General features: G+C 46.2%; 1 long non-coding RNA gene across 2 annotated transcripts in view; it reads right to left on the reverse strand.

The window, feature by feature from the left end:
- Nucleotides 1–1,795: 1,795 nt before the first annotated feature.
- The window catches only part of LOC132022536 (uncharacterized), a 23,819-nt gene continuing 7,164 nt past the window's right edge, over nucleotides 1,796–18,450 (reverse strand). Inside the window, exon 6 of one of the 2 annotated variants that reach the window (XR_009405610.1) lies at nucleotides 1,796–2,070. This is a non-coding gene — a long non-coding RNA (uncharacterized LOC132022536). Of the gene's footprint in view, nucleotides 2,071–16,753; nucleotides 17,728–18,450 lie in introns of those variants that run through there. The other variant, XR_009405611.1, reaches the window with a different exon arrangement.

Below are 18,450 nucleotides of genomic sequence, written 5' to 3' on the forward strand. Positions count from 1 at the left end.
TCCGGGATCATGACCTGAGCTGAAGGCAGTCGTCCAACCAACTGAGCCACCCAGGCGTCCCTCTTTTTTTTTTTTTAAAGATTTTATTTATTTATTTGAGAGAGAGCATGAGCGAGGAGAAGGTCAGAGGGAGAAGCAGACTCCCCATGGAGCTGGGAGCCCGATGCAGGACTCGATCCCAGGACTCCGGGATCATGACCTGAGTCGAAGGCAGTCGTCCAACCAACTGAGCCACCCAGGCGTCCCAGGGAGAGACAATCTTAAGCAGGCTCCACGCTCTGGGCAGCGGAGGTATACCATTTTCACTAAGGGTGAAATACTGTAGAAAGTCACAAGAAAAAGGTGGAGAAATTGGCTTCTAGGTATATACATTGTGGGAAGGTAAATATATATGGGAAATTAATGGAAGATAAGGGTTATCGTTGTAGAGGCTGAAGCTGGGGCCTTCTCCATTTGTAAGTCTTCTCTCTGGTAATTAGAGTGGTCTTCCTCTTCCTGGTATGGAAGACGAGACCCCTTTACCAATGGAAACTGGCACCTGAGGAACTCGGGTTCTTTTCCTATAACCCCCTATAGTGCCAAGTGCTCCAACTGTTTTTCTGTAACTCCCCCTCCAACCACTGGGGGCCCATCTGATTTGTCTGCACTCCCTGAGATTCCACTCCCATTAAAATCCAGGTTCTTGGGGCGCCTGGGTGGCTCAGTGGGTTAAGCCTCTACCTTCGGCTCAGGTCATGATCCCAGGGACCTGGGATCGAGTCCCGCATGGGGCTCTCTGCTCAGCAGGGAGCCTGCTTCTCCTCATCTCTCTCTCTGTCTGTCTCTCTGCCTATTTGTGATCTCTCTCTCTGTCAAATAAATAAATAAAATCTTAAAAATATAAATAAATAAAAAATAAAATAAAATCCAGGTTCTTGCCATTTCCACCTATTTCTGGGGGAAGTGACCCAACCTTGGATATGGCACCAGGCACAGAGAGTGGTCTCTATAGGTTTTGTGTCCAAAGTGGGGCTCAGTGAGCTTTGAGAGTCTTAATCCCCTCCTTGGAACAGATCAAAGACTATGAGTGGGGAACCTTGCCGAGAAAGGATGGGCATTATTACTGGGACATGAACTCTCACTCATAGCTCCCCAGCCCTCAGACCGGTCCACACTAGCTTTCTGATTGTTCTTCTGAGAGAGCAGAGGACATCATGGAGTGGGGCAAGGAGGAAGGCAATGGGATGGGGGAGAATGGTTCTGAGTAATTCCTTTGGGGTCACATCCTTTTTATTTATTTATTTATTTGTTTGTTTGTTTATTTATTTATTTATTTTGAGGGAGAGAGAGCGCGCCAGCACAAGCAGGGGTAATGGAAAAGGGAGAAGCAGACTCCCTGCTGAGCAGGGAGCTAGATGCAAGACTGGATCCCGGCCAAAGGCAGTTGTTTAACCAACTGAGCCACCCAGGCACCCCGTCACATCCTTCTTTTGAACCATGATTCTATAATTTGTTCCACCTGAGCTTCTCATAAGTTTAGAGTAGTGGTTCTCAAAAAGCACTGCCTGAAACAGCAGACCCAGCATCACCTGGGCACCTGGGAACTGGTTTGAAATGCAAATTATCTGGCCACCCTAGCCCTCCCACCAAATTGGAAACTTCAGATGAAGCCCAGCAGTTTAAAAAAAAAATCCCCCACCATTCCACCCCTGATCACCACCCAATCCCACCCCCCACACACACACATACGCATGCCTGACTGGCAAAGAGCCATAGCTGGAGACTGTGATGAGAAGCGCAGATCAGATCGTTGAGAAACTTAGAAAATCCTAAATCTTCCCTCCCCCTACCTTTCCAACGGAAGCCTCTTGCTTCCAGTAAGACTTTCACACAGTCCTTATTCAATTCCTCATGCAGATCTTACTTTTGCATTCCTGCTGGGCACAAAGCTGAGGCCTGTTTTCCCATTATCCGTCAGATGAATGGTTGGATTGGTGTCCCAGCTGCCCGGTCGTGCTTGGTAATTCGAAACAGAGACCTGGAAGTCCCAGGGCAGTTTCTGACTTCCCCGCTGGGGAGACAGCTGGAAGCCTGTCAAAGAGGAAAAGACGTTGGTGACACAGCGCCACCCTGTGGCGGCTAGGAGAAGAGCCACTCTTGGCCTCACAGTCTACACTAACATTAAACCTCATCAAATCCAAATGTAACAGCCATTTAAAGAGCATTTCCTATGTTAATAGGCATCCTGATCATTGCTTTTTCTTGTAATAACCTCTGCTTTTCCTATGCAGTAGATAAGATCCACACAACTAATAAGAGCCTGTTGTCTGCAGAGGCTGCAGGAGCGCCCTGAGCCTGCTCTGTCCTTGTAACCTGCTACTTGGTGGGGAATGCTCCTTATATAAGGTCACGCTTTTGAAGCTCACACATTCAGGCAGCACGTGGGATTCTTGTTAAAATTCACATTCTGATTCAGCAGATCTGGGTTGGAATCCAAGATCCTACATTTCTAAGGGCTCCCAGGTGACACCAATCCTGTCTTGTGGACCACACTGAAAGCTAAGACCTCGAGCAGTGAGTGCTGTCAGAGAGAACTTTCTGTGATGATGGAAGTGCATTCTAACTCCGTGTTGTGGCCACTAGCCACGTGTGGCTATTGATCACTTGAAATGTGGCTACTTGCAACCATGAAACTAGATTTCAATTTTAGTTAATTTCAATTAATTTTAATATATGAAGGCCCCTATGGCTAACATCTATCATACTGGACAGAGAAGTGTCCCTCATTAGGGGGGCCTCAGGCTGACTTTGAGATGGCTTGTCATGGAAGAGCCAAATTCCATGGCAGGTTAAAGCAGGACCATCAATTACCAGATTTTTAGAGAAATTAATATACCACAACTTTGCCATTTTATATACGAACTGAGTCTCAGAGAGGCAAAGTGACTTGTCCCAGAGCCACAGAGCTAATACAGCATGCTTTTCACTGTTAGGGTACGGAGTCGACCACCCCTCAATTAGACAGAGAACACTCTCGATAATGCAAGTCACACAGCGAGGTTTATTTCCAGCTAGCTGGGGCCCAAGTATCTGCCTGGCGCAGCGGGTTTCAACAAGGACCCCGAGCACTCAAAGCCAAGGGTTTATATAGCATTTTCAAGGCACTTTTTCATAGCTATATACATATCTTGCGCCCCACTTTGACAGTTTAACTTTGTTTAACCTTTTGCCACCCTGGCATCACCCTGACGCCATCCTGGCAGTTAAGAGAGATTTAGGTTTAGGAGAAATTTTACTTTATTTACATTTCCTTCTGCCTCAGCCTCCTTCAGTTTTATGATGAGGAGGGCCACCTTAGGCCTCGAGGTACTGAACCATTTGTCTCTGGAAATTGGGCCATTGAAAAGATGGCCTTTTTGTTGTAAATCACCAAGACATTTGCAAACCTAGGGAGACTCCTGTCTTGCAGGATTGTGATCTCTGCAAGTTAACTATTTGTTTTTCTTTAACATTTGGTCCCTGGGGTGCCACCACCTAACCGTCCTGGTGGTATATGATTGTTTTTTCAGGTTTTAGTTAGTTCCTCTTATCTCAGTGTCGGCCTGTTAGGGACACTCAGTAAAATGGCTTCCCGGCCTTCAGGATGGCCATTCTTATGCTAACCCACTCTTACAGTGCAAAGTGCCAGCTTTTGCTTTGCCAAGATGGCTGTATTTATGTCAGGGCTAGACTCGAGGTGGGTACAGCCTTATTTTTCTTGGCCTCCACACCTGGAGCTGGTTTCCGGGACTTGTTTTGAAGCCCCTGGGGGAAGGGGAGCAGGGACAGTTTAAGGGTTAAACAACAAAGTTATTGTTTAACCTCAATGGAAGCCTCTGGCTAAAATAAAAATATAAAATAGGTCCTTACATCACCACTCAGACTTTCTTCTAGGCCCACTGGCCTCCAAAGGAAAAATATATGTCCTCACATTTAGGAGCTCCTCTGTGAGTCCAACAGCACAGTTAATAGACTGGAATCAAATGTTACTCATTAGTTTATACAATATATGAATCCGTTAACCAAGTTTAAAAGTAATTCAACTTCCCAAGGAAATAAACTGATTTTTAGCTATAGCATGCTGATATTTTGATCTATTAAGATAGCAAGACAGCTGACTAGCGTCTCAAGGACTGTCTCCAAAATGCCAAAAACACTTCTAGGTTTACATAAGCAAAATGCAGGACAAAGGTCAGTGGCTACTGTAGGAAGGCAGTGAAGGTCAAGTTGATCGTTTTTCTTGGGTGGGGTCTTGCTGGCTCAGGGTAGTCCTTATTGCCTGAGGGGTAGTTTCAGTTTCCATCAGGGAATGCTTTGCCCATGTAGTTGAGATAAACTGGCAAGAAGAACTTAATTACAAAGTTTGAGGTCGAAATGGAGGTAGTTGAAGTCCTTCAATGACAGTTTTCCCCAAGAGTAAATGATGAGAAAGCAAGGTAGAGAGCCCAGGATGGAAACTAGCATTTTATAACCTCCACACTAAGAGCCATATTATCACTTCTGCCAGGCCTCCATCTTACCTGTAAAATTTTATGGCCCTGCTGAAGATCTGGATTCCCTATCCTGCCATGGAAACATCAGACAACTTGAAATTTTCAAAGCAAGAAGGCAGACTGAGTTCCAGAAAGGCTGAGATGAGCAACATAAAGAAGACAGAATTCGGGGTGCCTGGGTGGCTCAGTGGGTTAAGCCGCTGCCTTCAGCTCAGGTCATGATCTCAGGGTCCTGGGATCGAGTCCCGCATTGGGCTCTCTGCTCAGCAGGGAGTCTGCTTCCTCCTGCCTCTCTCTGCCTGCCTCTCTGCCTGCTTGTGATCTCTGTCTGTCAAATAAATAAATAAAATCTTTAAAAAAAAAAAAAAAAGACAGAATTCTTGGAAAAGTAGACATCAAAAGTTTTTCTCTTGTTGTGTGCTGGGGATAAAGTCAGGGCCTACTTATTCATTAGGCACATAAGTACAGTGCCTAATGGATATGTGCCCAGGACTCGTGACATGCTTAGGGGCCCATGAAAATACTTTAATTTCTTTTCTAAATTAGGAGAAAAAATGGAAATTTCAAGTTGGACAGAATGTTTTAGCATATAATATTAAGATAGTCACCTTTAGGGTGCCTGGGTGGCTCAGTGGGTTGAGGGTCCGACTCTTGATTTCAGCTCAGATCGTGATCTCAGATCATGGGATCGAGTCCTGAAGGAGCAGGAGGCTGGCTGAGGACAAAGCAAAAGCTGGCGCCTTGCACCCCCCCCTTCACCCGCTCCCCTCCATATAGGTGGGGGTAATACTCAATTGGCATTTCAGTTCCACATCGGGCTCCGTGCTCAGTAGTCTGCTTCTCTCTCTCTCCCTGCTCCTCCCCATTGCTCATGCTCTCATTCTCTTTCCTATATAAATAAATAAATAGATAAGTAAAATCTTTAAAAAATATAGATATATAATGGTCATCTTTATACCAACTCAGTAATAAAATAAAATTTTTAGCATTTAGTTTTTGTGGATGAAGGGGATCACAAAGGCAAAAGTGCTTGGGACCCACAAATAATCATACACTACAGCCCGGGAGAAAGGATTTCATAACTGACATCAATCCAGGGGATCACACACTTCTTGGAGATGAGTATGGACATGGCATGGCCACCACTTATAAATATCCTTTTCCTTAATGAGTGTGTTCAAATTTCCCTAGTTACAATGAACTGGCTCTGTCTTTGCCTCTTGAAGTTCCCATCAGGACCCCAGAAAGCCATAACGGCTAGAGGGAAGGGAGCTGGATAAAAGCAATGCACATGGATACAGAGGATGCCTTCAGCATCCTCCCCATGCTTGTATTTTTCCCCTCGGCCTCTGATTCAGAGAAGTCCAGCAGATTCCAGGGAAGCCTGTCCCTTACCTAATCCAGGCTGCCCTATGCCCATCTGTCCTGGCCAGTGATGATCACCCCGATCATCACCAACCCAATCCAGCTGGAGTCAGTCTTAGAACTTTTGCCAGAAACTAAGGGGTGCAAACACTCTTCCCTGGAAGGCATAGTATACAAAAGTGACTCTGAATTCCTAAATAATTTGCCACCATGATCAAAGCCAAAGGAAATCTCAGAAAAACTGAGCCAGAGCCTTGATCAACCACACCTGAGCCTTATGACTAGATTTTTTTGTTGTTGTTAATTACATAAGCCTATAAATTCCCTTTTACTGTCAAAGCCAGTTTGGATAGGGTTTTCTGCTACTTTCAACCAACCTTACTGAAACTAAATGTAGCGTTATTATTCCCACTTTATAAATTAGGAACAGAGGGTAGTCGCTTGCATAAGTCACAGTCCAGATTAATCTTTTTTTTTTTTTAACAGTCCAGATTAATCTTAACATGTGCTTTGCATTGATATCAAATGTTCTGTTTTCACAAATTTTATCTGGCTCTTCAAGCATGTGTTACCTTGTAAACACTTTAAGTACGAACAGACATAAGCAGAAAGGAATTACTGTATGTAAGACTTTTTTTTTTACTCTTTTGTCCTACTATGACTCCTTTATAAAGCTACCCCATTCTGGGAAAGCACCCCCCAATCACCCACATACCTGAAGAATTGGAAGTTCAGGAATTGGAAGGTCAGATCAGAATTTGAAAGGGGTACCCTCTCTGTGTCCCATCTGGTCCTCTCAGCCCTCCTCCCACTCACTCTTGGCTGCCAACTTCATTGCCTTTTTATCATTGACACCACTGATACCCTCATCTCATTCCTTTCCATCTCTCTCAGCGGGCTTTTGAATCTGTTTGTTGGCTCAGCATATCTGGACAACTGTACCTCTTGTAGTTTGGCCTGGTCCCTTTGACCTCCCCTTCCCATGCATGGTCTAGGCACGGGATCTTTATCTTTGACAATTAAAAGGTGCAAGAGGACTTTTTGCTTGGCTTAGCAAGGTGATCTCCCACTAAGCTCCCTTGATATGCTGAGTTCTGAAGGAGTGATACATTTGCAGAACCATTTCAGAAATTTAAAAGAGAAAAGGAATTAAGTCCCCTTAAGCCTTCTGAGATTTAAACATGCAAAAAAATGCCGGGATGTCACTGACCCAGTCTGATACCAGGAAAGGACACGCAGGGCCACAAAGGGCGAAGTTTTCAGGAGGTTATGGGGAATCTGGGATGGTGACCTCCATACAAGTTGCATAAAGGCAATCCAGAAGCAGCCATCTTGGCAAAGTGTCAGGCTTTGGGAATACATATGCATATTAGTTAAAAGCATTGCTACCTTCAGTCATGGCATTGTGGGCTAGCAAGGACCTGTACCCGCAAGGGCATCACCAAAGTATGGGTAGTGTGTGCTGACCTGTGCAAAACCAGTATTTCAACAGCGACACCTTGTGGCAGCAGCTGAAAACAACCGTGTTGATAACACTACTGGCCTCTTTGCAGAGAATGTAGGATTCTTAGAAAGTTTAAGGGTACTTCTCAAGAGGCAGATGATTTCCTGCTAATAAAGGCAGAGGAACACTACTAATGGTAAAAATAAATCTTTTGGTGAGGATGTGGAGAGAATGGAGCCCTTGTGCTCTGTTGATGAGGATGTGAATTGGTGAAGCCACTGCGGAAAACAGTATGGAGGTTCCTCAAAAAATTAAAAATAGAGTTACCAAATGAACCAGTAATTCTAGTACTGGGTATTTATCCAGATAAAACAAAAACACTAATTCGGAAAGGATCTATATACCCCTGTGTTTACTGCAGCATTACTTAAAATAGCTAAGTATAGAAGCAACGCAAGTGTTGGAGATATATACACATACAAGTGAATATTACAGACACATATATATGAATACTCCTCCAGCGCCTGGGTGGCTCAGTTAAGCATCTGCCTTCGGCTCAGGTTGTGATCCTGGGGTCCTGGGATTGAACCCCATGTCAGGCTCCCCACTCAGTGGGAAGTTCTCCCTCTCCCACGCCTCCTGCTTGTGTTCCCTCTCCCCCTGTCTTTCTGTCAAATAAGTAAATAAATAAATCTATCTTTAAAAAAAAAAATGAGTTCTTGTGATTTGCAACAACATGGATGCACCTTGACGGTATAATGCTAACTGAAATGTCTGACAGAGAAAGACAAATACCATACACTGTGGAATTTTAGGAACAAAACACATGAAGGAAAAAGAAGACCAAAAAAAAAAAAAAAAACCAAACTCTTTTAATTAAATTGTATTTATTTATTTCAATATCTCCACACCCAACGTGGGTGGGGCTCCGACGACGCATGGCCACGAACTCAAGAGTCCCATGTTCTTCCAACTGAGCCAGCCAGGCACTCCAGGAAAAGACTTTTAGAGACGGAGAACAAGTTAGTGGTAGCTAGAGGGGAGGTAGAGGGGGGGGGGGGGAAGAAAGCCACCTGAGGAGTTATCTGTCCTACTTGTATAGAGGGCCACCCCTGGGTCTGTCCCCAGAACAGGATGCAGAACTTGGAGAGAAGGCATACCAGGTAGCTGTTTGTGCTGGGCTGCCTGCCATATCCTCTGTTGTCTCCCAGAACTTCTCCAGCTCCACTTACAGCCTGGCTCGTGGGCCCTGTGATCCCGGCAGTGTCAGTGTGGGGAGCAAAGGACAGCTCCAGAAGAAAAAATAAATCAGCTCCAGAAGCTGTCACTAGGTCTCCAATGGATGGAGTCATTTTCAAGGTCATGAAATTGCAGTTAAAGTAACCTCCTAGCTCCCCTCCAAATGGGGCTTGGTTTTTCTGGGGCTTCTTGTCACTTTCCCGGCAGGAATGTCCACTTCACTGTAATCAGATTGCAGAGGTCACAGGGGCTCTTCTGAAACGGGAAGCCAGTTCTTTTCAGCCTTCATTCTATTTGTTGCCCGTTTTAGCAGATTAAGCACTTTGGGTTGGGATTTTAAAAATATTTATTCTTTGGGCCAAAGGAGTATCTTAATACAGCTAAGTTCTTTGTATAAACTTCTTCAAACCCTAATTAATTCCTGAAGAAGCAGCACGCGTCTCTTAATTACTGGCAGGCCCTCTTTGTACAGGAGACTAGCGGCGAGAGAGCCAACACCGGCACAAGGGCCCCAAGCAGCGACCTTGGACTGAACCAGTCCACAGATGTGTTTTGCTGGGGGGGCCTTTCACACAAAAATCTAGATTTCTTACTCCTTCGCAACAAATGCGCTATATGGCAGCGGTGGGCGTGGATTCTCAGAGCAGCTGCTGGCTGCTGAGGGTCCCGGTGCGTGTCCTGCTCTGCCACAGTCGCCCGCGTCCCTGTGGTCGCATCCGGGCCCACTGCCCCCATTCGTATTCCCCGCTTGGCCCCGATCTGAATTAGCGCTTCCCTTCTCCAGAAGCTTCTCTCACCCCCCACCCCCCGCAGACAGCCAGGATCCTGAGAGACAAGAGGCACATCCATTTCGTTTCCCTCCCGGTGCCGGCATGGAGCGTGGGTTCCCAGTAAGCACTGACCGCAAGAAGAACGGAAGAAGTGAGTTCGTACCTAGTGTGCGCCAGGCGTCGGGCGGGACACCAAGGAGCTGCAACGTAGTGGTAAGACAGGGAGCGAGGGAGAGAGATTGCACAGGGCGCGCGCGCACGTCTGCGTGAGCGTGCGTGAGAGCGTGGGCGCGCACTCGCGCGTCCGTGTGCGCATGTGTGCCTTGCCTTTTTTTTTTTTTTTTTTTTTAAGATTTTTATTTATTTATTTATCAAGTAGGCAGGGAGGCAGGCAGAAAGAGAGAGAGAGAGAGAGGAGGAAGCAGGCTCCCTGCTGAGCAGCGAGCCCAATGCGGGACTCGATGCCAGGACTCTGGGATCATGATCTGAGCTGAAGGCAGAGGCTTTAACCCACTGAGCCACCCAGGTGCCCGTGCCTTGCCTTTTACACCAGCATGAGTAAACCGTCGGAGGAACGAAAACCCCAGCGGGACTACAGACTGGCTGCTCTCAGGAAATGGCCCCTTTCAGGCACAACCACAGTTTCCTGTCTGTGGCATGTCCAGTCCTATATAATAACCCAAACTTTGGCTTACATTTTCTTCATCTCCCTGGCTGCCGGAGACGGGTGATGGGGGCAGGGGGAAGCTTTTCGCTCTCCCCACCCACTCTTCCCACGATCCGGCTGATGAGGTCCCTGGCCGCCGGGAGAAAGAGCAAAATCCGAGGTGGTGCCCTCATGGCAAACATCGGCTTCCTCTGGGTGGAAGGTTCCTAAAGGTGACTCTCGGGTTCACCTGTGTTACTCAGCGATCCCCCAAACTGGGGGTGTCTCTGTAGTTCCCAGGAGTCTGTCACAGTGTAGGCCTGGAATCTGGTTCACCTCCCTCGCAGCCTCCTACTACCCCAGCCACATTGGGTAGGATTTCAGATGTTGCCGCATTGGCTGCCCTGGAGACTTTCCCTGGTCTAGAAGAAACACTGACCCTCCTTGCTCAGTCCAGGCCACCTCCGCTCTCTCAGACAGGCCTGAGTCTGGCTCCAGGCCACAGAGGCTCCCAACTGTTGAGAGCACACCTAGAGCTCTCAAGCAGCCACTGAAGTCCAGTCTCTCTGAGCTCAGGGGAAGGAGGTGACAACCCCTCATATGATCTCACCTTCCCCCACTCTAAGCTTAGAGGACTGCTTTGTCCCAGGAAACCTTTCGGGGGAACTCCAAAGGTCTTGAAACCTATATTCTGCATTTGAAGATATCTTAAACCCACTTTAGAATCTCTCTTCAACAAAAATTATGAAAAACAAAGCAGAAAGAGCCCCATTTAGCATTCTGTTCTAGTAAATAATAGGTGCCCTTAGAAGGATACAGAGAAACATTCCTATGGGAGTTTAAAGGAGTAGACAATTTCTTCCATATAGGGAAAGCACCATGGAAGACTGCCTGGAGGAGATGGCCTTTGAGCTGGGCTTCGGATGTGTGGAGGTCAGGTATGAAGGTATCTTAGGCAAAGAAAGCAGCATAGAGAAGGCACTGGGGCAGGGATTGTGCCATATCAATGGTGTCTTAGGGACATTTCCATTGTCAGCAACAGATACTAAGTGACTTCAGAAAGGGGGGCTACATATGGAAAGAGTTCCTATGAATACTCTGGAACAGTCATTCTCAGAGTACGGCCCCTGAATGCAGAATCTGCATTACCTGGGGACTCATAAGAAATGTCAAATCCAGAACCTCTGAATCAGAGAAGAATCTCCAGGGGTTGGTCAGCATTCTTTGATTTAATAAGCCCTCTAGCTGATTCTTATCTATAGGGAAGTTTGAGAACCTCTGTGATGCAGTATTTCTGGAATGATGCACAAAGAACTGATAGAAGTTCCTTCTAGGGAACTAGATTCATGCTTGCCCAGGGGCTGGGTGGGTGGAAATGGGGAGCAGTTGCTAACAGGTATTAGGTTTCTTGTAGGGGTGGTGAAAATATTTTGGAATTAGATAGTGGTAATGTCTGTACAACATTTTGAATACACTAAAACCCCTGAATTGTATGCTTTTTTTTGGTTAAGTTTTATTTATCTATTTGACAGAGATCACAAGAAGGCAGAGAGTCAGGTAGAGAGAGGAGGGGAAGCAGGTTCCCTGCTGAGCAGAGAGCCTGATGTGGGGCTTGATCCCAGGATCCTGGGATTATGACCCAAGCTAAAGGCAGAGGCTTTAACCCACTGAGCCACCCTGGCACCCCTACACTTTTTTTTTTTTTTAATTTTGTATATTTGAAAGAGAGAGACAGAGAGAGAACACAGTCAGGAGGAGGGGTATAGGGAGAGGGAGAAGCAGCTCCCCACTGAGCAGGGAGCCCACTTTGAGGCTCAATCCCAGGACCCCGGAATCATGACCTGAGCCGAAGGCAGATGCTTACTGACTGAGCCACCCAGGTGACCCATGAATTGTACACTTTAAAGTGGTAATTTCATATTATAAGAATTATATCTCAATTAAAAAATCATTTAAAAAAAGAACCCATTTACTTCTCCATCCACATTCCTGTAGGATCATAAAAATATAACTGATCGCCCATCAAATGAAAAACAGTGATGTAAACTGACCCTTCTGGCAGGGGTGGTACAATAGCTGAGCTTTTAAAATTCACATGCTGTGTGATCTACAAGGACCTCATGAAAGTGTGTTTGTTTCCATCTCTTCACCTCCAGCCACTTGCCATATTTTGATAATGTTCTAAATTACAGGACCCAGAACTGGTCTTTAATTACAGAGTGCTTTAATAGGGCTTGCTGGCAAATACCATAGAATTAAAGGAGCCACTAATGAAATACAACATCGTTTTATCTGTTCTCTGGTGGCAGCTTTTAAAATGCAATTAGTACCATGCAAGATATTTATTTAGGATTTTTATCTCATGTGTCATTCCATTTCCAAATGAGTGTTGTACTTCTAGCTGCTTTTTACTCCTCCATACGACTATTTTCTCATTTTCAATCCACTCTTTTCTTTCTTCTTAGACTCCAGGGAGCCAGAATGTCAGCGTCGTGCAGGAGGGCTGATTAAAGGAAGCAAACATCTTGAGCATGTTCACCAGCCCCACTCCCTGCTGCTCCCTGGTGTGGAAGAAGGAGGAATGGACACAAGGAGTCAAGCTAAATCCTTGCTGGGTACCCAGCCATTCCCTACAGCCTCTGGGTGAGGGATGACACATTCAGCATAGCCTGGACCCTCCCCCCACCCAGTCCCAGCACTTAGCACATGTCCTGTGCTGACCACTCCCTACTCTCAGAGGGGGCCAGGCACTTCCACGACTCTCTGGTTTTACCCACTCAAGTGTCACGTCTTCTGTGAAGCCTTCCCGACCCACCTTGCCATCCCAAAAGAGACTCTTCCTTTTGGGATCCCTTTGTGCATATTCAGCAATACCTGCCTTTGTCTACTGCTTGGCCATTAGCAGTGTGTGCTGTTCTTCCCTCTATGGTGAGCCCTCAGGGCAGAGGGACCACACCGCTTTGTGGGCCCCAGTACCTAGGAAACGCTCAACTGGACTATTTGCTAATGACATAATTTCCAGTCTCTCTTATGCAGAAGAGCCATCAATGAATCAGTGTCTCTTAAGCCTAGTGTCCTCCCTGAAGACACTGTGGATTTTTCTGGCTTGTGGCTTGTGGCTGGCCTGCCGCAGAACAAGCAGGGACTCTGATCAGTTTCACAAGGTCCCCAGCAGTGAGGACTGCAGAGGGGAGAATAAGGCAGTGTGGTCAGAGCAGAGTCTACCTCCCCAGGGCTGTCTGTGTGAGGGGCACTTCTGTGGAAACCAATGCAGCACTGAGTTCTATATCAGCCATGACTTGACAGAACAAATGAAACCACTCTTAGAAGTGGGGGCCCATGGGAAAATTAACAACTCAGGAAACAACAGGGGTTGGTGAGGATGTAGAGAAAGGGGAACCCCTTTACACTGTTGTTGGGAATGCAAACTGGTGCAGCCACTCTGGAAAACAGTAAGAGCTTCCTCAAAAAGTTAAAAATAGAACTACCCTATGACTCAGCAATTGCACTACTAGGAATTTATCCAAAGGATGCAAACATAGTGATTTGAAGGGGCACCTGTACCCCAATGCTTATGGCAGCAACGTCCACAATAGCCAAACTACGGAAAGAACATGGATGTCGGGGCACCTGGGTGACTAAGTGGGTTAAAGCCTCTGTTTTCAGCTCAGGTCATGATCTCAGGGTCCTGGAATCAAGCCCCACATCGGGCTCCCTGCTCAGCGGGGAGCCTGCTTTCTCCTCTCTCTCTCTCTGCCTGCCTCTCTGCCTCTGTCAGTCAAATTAATAAAATCTTAAAAAAAAAAAAATAAAAGAACACGGATGTTTATCAACAGATAAATGCATAAAGAAGATGTGGTACACACACACACACACACACACACACAGAGAATGGAATACGACTCAGCCATCAAAAAGAATGAAATATTGGGGCTCCTTCGTGGCTCAATCAGTTAAGCATCTGTCTTCAGCTCAGGTCATGATCCCAAGGTCCTGGGATAAACCCCTGTATCAGGCTCCCCGCTCAGCAGGAAGTCTGCTTCTCTCTCTCCATCTGTCCCTCCCTTCCACTCATGCTCCTCCCCTCTCTCGTTCACTCTCTCTCTCTCTCTTTCTTGCAAATGAATAAATAAAATCTTAAGAAAAAGAGAATGAAATCTTGCCATTTGCAATAACACGGATGGAACGAGAGGGTATTATGCTAATCGAAATAAACCAGTCAGAGAAAGACAAAGTGAAATTGGAGAAGGGGGCAAACTCTAAGAGACCCTGAACTCTAGGAAACAAACTGAGGGTTGCAGGAGGGGAGGTGTGTCGGGGATGGGGTAGCAGGGTGGTGGGCATTAAGGAGGGCACTTGATGTAATGAGCACTGGGTGTTCTATGCATTTTGATGAATCACTAAATTCTGCTCTGAAACTAATAAAAAAAATACATATAATGGAAGCATATCGTAAAAGAAAAAGAAGGGGGAGGAGGAGAAGAAGAAGAAGGAAGAGGAGAAGGAGGCGCTGCCCATGGGGCAGAAAAGTCTATGAGAAACAAAAACCTCTTCCTTGCTACCAATTTAGTAGAAATGGGATGGAGGGTGTGTCTTTTAGATAGCCACTGACTTGGGAATTTAGTGTCTATGTGTTTGGGGGGCTATCAGTGTACCTATCATATAGATCTCAAGGGAAAGGGAGCCCCCATCTGACATTTGGGGTTACGATATTAAATGGTAAGTTCAGTAGATTCACTTAATAAACTGAAACACTATGATGACGGTGATGAAGAAGACGATGAAATGGTCCTGTGCAGAGCTGTGTCCAGCTCCCCCCCCCCCCCCCCCCATTCAGTAGTCTCAGTGCCCAGCAGTCCTCTCCACCGAGGGATGCCCTAGGACAGGGCTCAGGAAACCACTCTGTGTTACCGGAAGGCTGCTGTTGAGGACATTGCCTGGCACTGAGTGTTAACAAGAGAAGCCACGATGAAGACGTACATCCCTATAGGTGCCGAGAACGGATCGACTCCAGCGCACAAACTTCGAAAGGCGGTGCTTTCCAAGGACCTGGAGCACCCAGGATGGCTCTCTCTTTTCTGCCTTTCTGGGTGACCGCAGGGTAGGCTGGCCCTCTGAGGGCTCACCCATGCCTTCCTTCTGCCTGGCACCCTTCCTCCCTGCTGACAGCAGCAGTCTGAAGATGTGTTCCCTGGGCAGCAGGGACAGATCAGCTCCAGGCACAGAGGAAGCAAGTAGCCTCCCGAGGTGGCTCTGTGAAGGGGGCTGGGGCTGGGATATGGATACAGACTGCTTAGTCAGAAGCCATCAAGGTGTTAACTGATTTAGGAAAGGGGAGCTGGGCCAGGAATTAAAATCCAGCTTCCTAGAGTGCTCTGCATTGGAGGTGGGGTCTCAGGCCCCAGAAAACAGTACTGTATTATCTGCTGTTTCTCATCTGAACCTTCTTGGCGCATATATTCCTTGGGAAATTCATGGGGACAAACTGCTTGAGTTCAAATCTCATTTCCTAGCTGATTGTATAGGCCTGAGAGAAGTTACTAAATCTCCCCATGCCTCAATTTCCTCATCTGTAAAGTGGCAACGAGGCCATTGTACTCATGAGTTTATACAGGTAAAGCATACTCCGTTCACGGCTAGCGCTAAGCTAACGTTGGCTCTTGCTTCTCCCGCTGAAGTCCAGTTTCTCCAGCAACCTGACACTGTCAGTGTTCAATCTTTTTTCCTCAACAACAATTCTGTCATGAGGGTCGCAGCCCTATCCATCCAGCTGAGCAAGTCACAAACAGAGAGGTCACCCCTGACACCGCCATCCTATCCCCTCAAACCATCACCAAGTCTTGTCAACCTTACTACCTTACTGACTTCTGCCAAAGTCACCCAACTTCCTTAAAATCTCCCAGATCTCAGGCACCTGGGTGGCTGTCGCTTGGCAACTGCCTTCATCTCGGGTCATGATCCTGGAAACCCAGGATCGAGCCCTGCATCGGGCTCGCTGATCAGCTGGGAGTCTGCTTCTCCCTCTGACCCTCCTCCCTCTCATGCTCTCTCTTGCTCACACTCATTCTCTCTCTCTCAAATAAATAAATAAAATATTTTTAAAAAAAATCTTCCAGATCTCTTCTTCTCTCCTCTATAAGCTTTTACTAGGACTGGACTAACACAATAAGGCCCCTAACTGTAACCGCTCCAACTCCTACTAACCGTTTCCAAAGAGATGCTTTGAAGTGCAGATCTGACTGAGCCCTCTCCCTGGGTTCTCTGTGCAGAAACCTCAAAACATATTTCACTCTTCTTCGGGTTAAAACCAAAATCCTAACACCATGCAGACTGCATCTGTTAGAATGTTTTTGGCCCCAACGTTAGAAAGCCCTGCCAAAATTGGCTTGAAATACAAGGTGATTTATTAGCTTCTTCAGAGGTAACTGGGGTAGTTCAGGCTTCAGGCATTGCATGATCAGGGTGCTAGAACCATATTCTGCTATTCTCTCAGTTCTGCCTTCTTTCCTAGATGTCAGCTGCATCCATAGCCCAGCTTCCTTTCAATTGGCCTCAAGTGGGACACTTCTAGAGAACAAAACACCGAAGCAAAAATAGAACCATGCCCAGCCATGAAATAAAATTCATTCCCTTCAGCCTGAGCTAACTGAGACCATGTACCCATTCCCAACCAAAAATCTGCTAGTGATATGCCACACACCATGTCTTTCCATTCTCTGCTCCTGGTGGGAAATGAGTCCTTTACTACAAACACACATTGAAACCATGCTAAAAGATACCATTGGTTTTATTTTAATAATGCTCAACTCTGAAAGATATGAGAACTAACAATCAACCTTAAGGCTGCCCATTGTCCTTGATGATGGATCTGGGACTAGAGGTGCCTGTGGGAATGACCTCATGACAATAGGCAGTACGAGCAGATGGATGAGGGAGGAAGACAGGAGACAAGGGGCTTGCTGGCTTTCTCAAAGATGGACTTTGGATGGTGGAATGGAAAAGGTAAGAAAATGCTGCTGTAGTGTCTTCTGTGCCCCGAGATTGCATTCTCAATCTTCTCCTTGTTCTCTTTCTGAAGATGGACTTTGCCACCAAAGGAACTGAAAGTAGGGACTCAACATCCATGTTCATAGTAGCATTATTCATAATAGCCAAAAGGTGGCAACAACCCAAATGTCCATTCATGGGCTAAACAAAGCATGGTCTATACACACAATGGAATATTATTTGACCTTGAAAGAGAATGACATTCTGATGCATATCCACAGGGATGAGCCTTAAAGATATTCTAAGTGAAATAAGCCAGATACAAAAGAACAAATACCATATGATTCCATTTATACAAGACTCCTAGAATAGGCGGTTTGTATAGATGGAACATAGAATAGTGGTTGACAGGGCCTGGGGGTGGGTACAGAATGGAGACTTATGTATAGACTTTCAGTATATGGGATGATAAAGAGGTTCCAAAGATGGATGGTGGGGCTAGTTGTACAACAGTGTGAATGTACTTCATGCCACTGGATTGTACAGTTAAAAAATGGTCAAAATAGTAAGTTTTATGTTATACATATTTTACCGCAATAAAAAATAAGTACTCAGCTCATCTTCCAGGCATTGAGGGCACAACAGAGAAGTGACAGGAAATGCTCAAATAATGATAGTTGATTGATTGGTTAATCAATTGATGGTTGATCGATGGTTGATTGCCTGGATAGAAGACATTTTTAGTGATATATTTTCATCTTGGCCCTGTTGCGGAAGAAAAAATTTTCTCTATCTTTCAAGGGATTTTTTTTGGGGGGGGCGGCTGGGCTATGAATTAAATTGACATGAGATAGATTAGCAGAAGAAAATCAAATTTAAGTACATACTAAGAGTCTCCATAGGAAAATGAGGCCCACAAGAAATCAGGCAATTGAGGATTATAGGACACCCAGAGTTAAGGAGAAGTGGGGAGGGATCTGGGACTATAAAGGGAAGAAAGACAATTCAGCCACCCGTAGTCCATATTATGCTGTGGTTACCTATGGTGATAGCTCCCTTGCTGGAGGAAGTTGTCTATCTAAATTGTTGTAAACCATGAGGGGAAGGTTGAAGGTTCTTCCTGAGCCTTCTGTTTCTTAAAAATAATCAGCCTACAATAATCTACGTACCGAAGAGACACATTTTGGGGTGATGAATTTTGTTCCCTACTGTCCCATGATGATGCTACCTGTGATGATGAGGAGACTTGGGCCTGCTGTGGACAGAGCCATGAGGCAGCCGTGTGAGAGAGCCTGCCCCTCCCACTCCTACAGGTCCCCCAGTCCTGCAGGCGTTGTGGTGATGAATTTTGTTCCCTACTGTCCCATGATGATGCTACCTGTGATGATGAGGAGACTTGGGCCTGCTGTGGACAGAGCCATGAGGCAGCCGTGTGAGAGAGCCTGCCCCTCCCACTCCTACAGGTCCCCCAGTCCTGCAGGCGTTGTG

Source organism: Mustela nigripes, chromosome 7 (genome assembly GCF_022355385.1).
Source record: "Mustela nigripes isolate SB6536 chromosome 7, MUSNIG.SB6536, whole genome shotgun sequence".
NCBI classification, from domain to species: Eukaryota; Metazoa; Chordata; class Mammalia; order Carnivora; family Mustelidae; genus Mustela; species Mustela nigripes.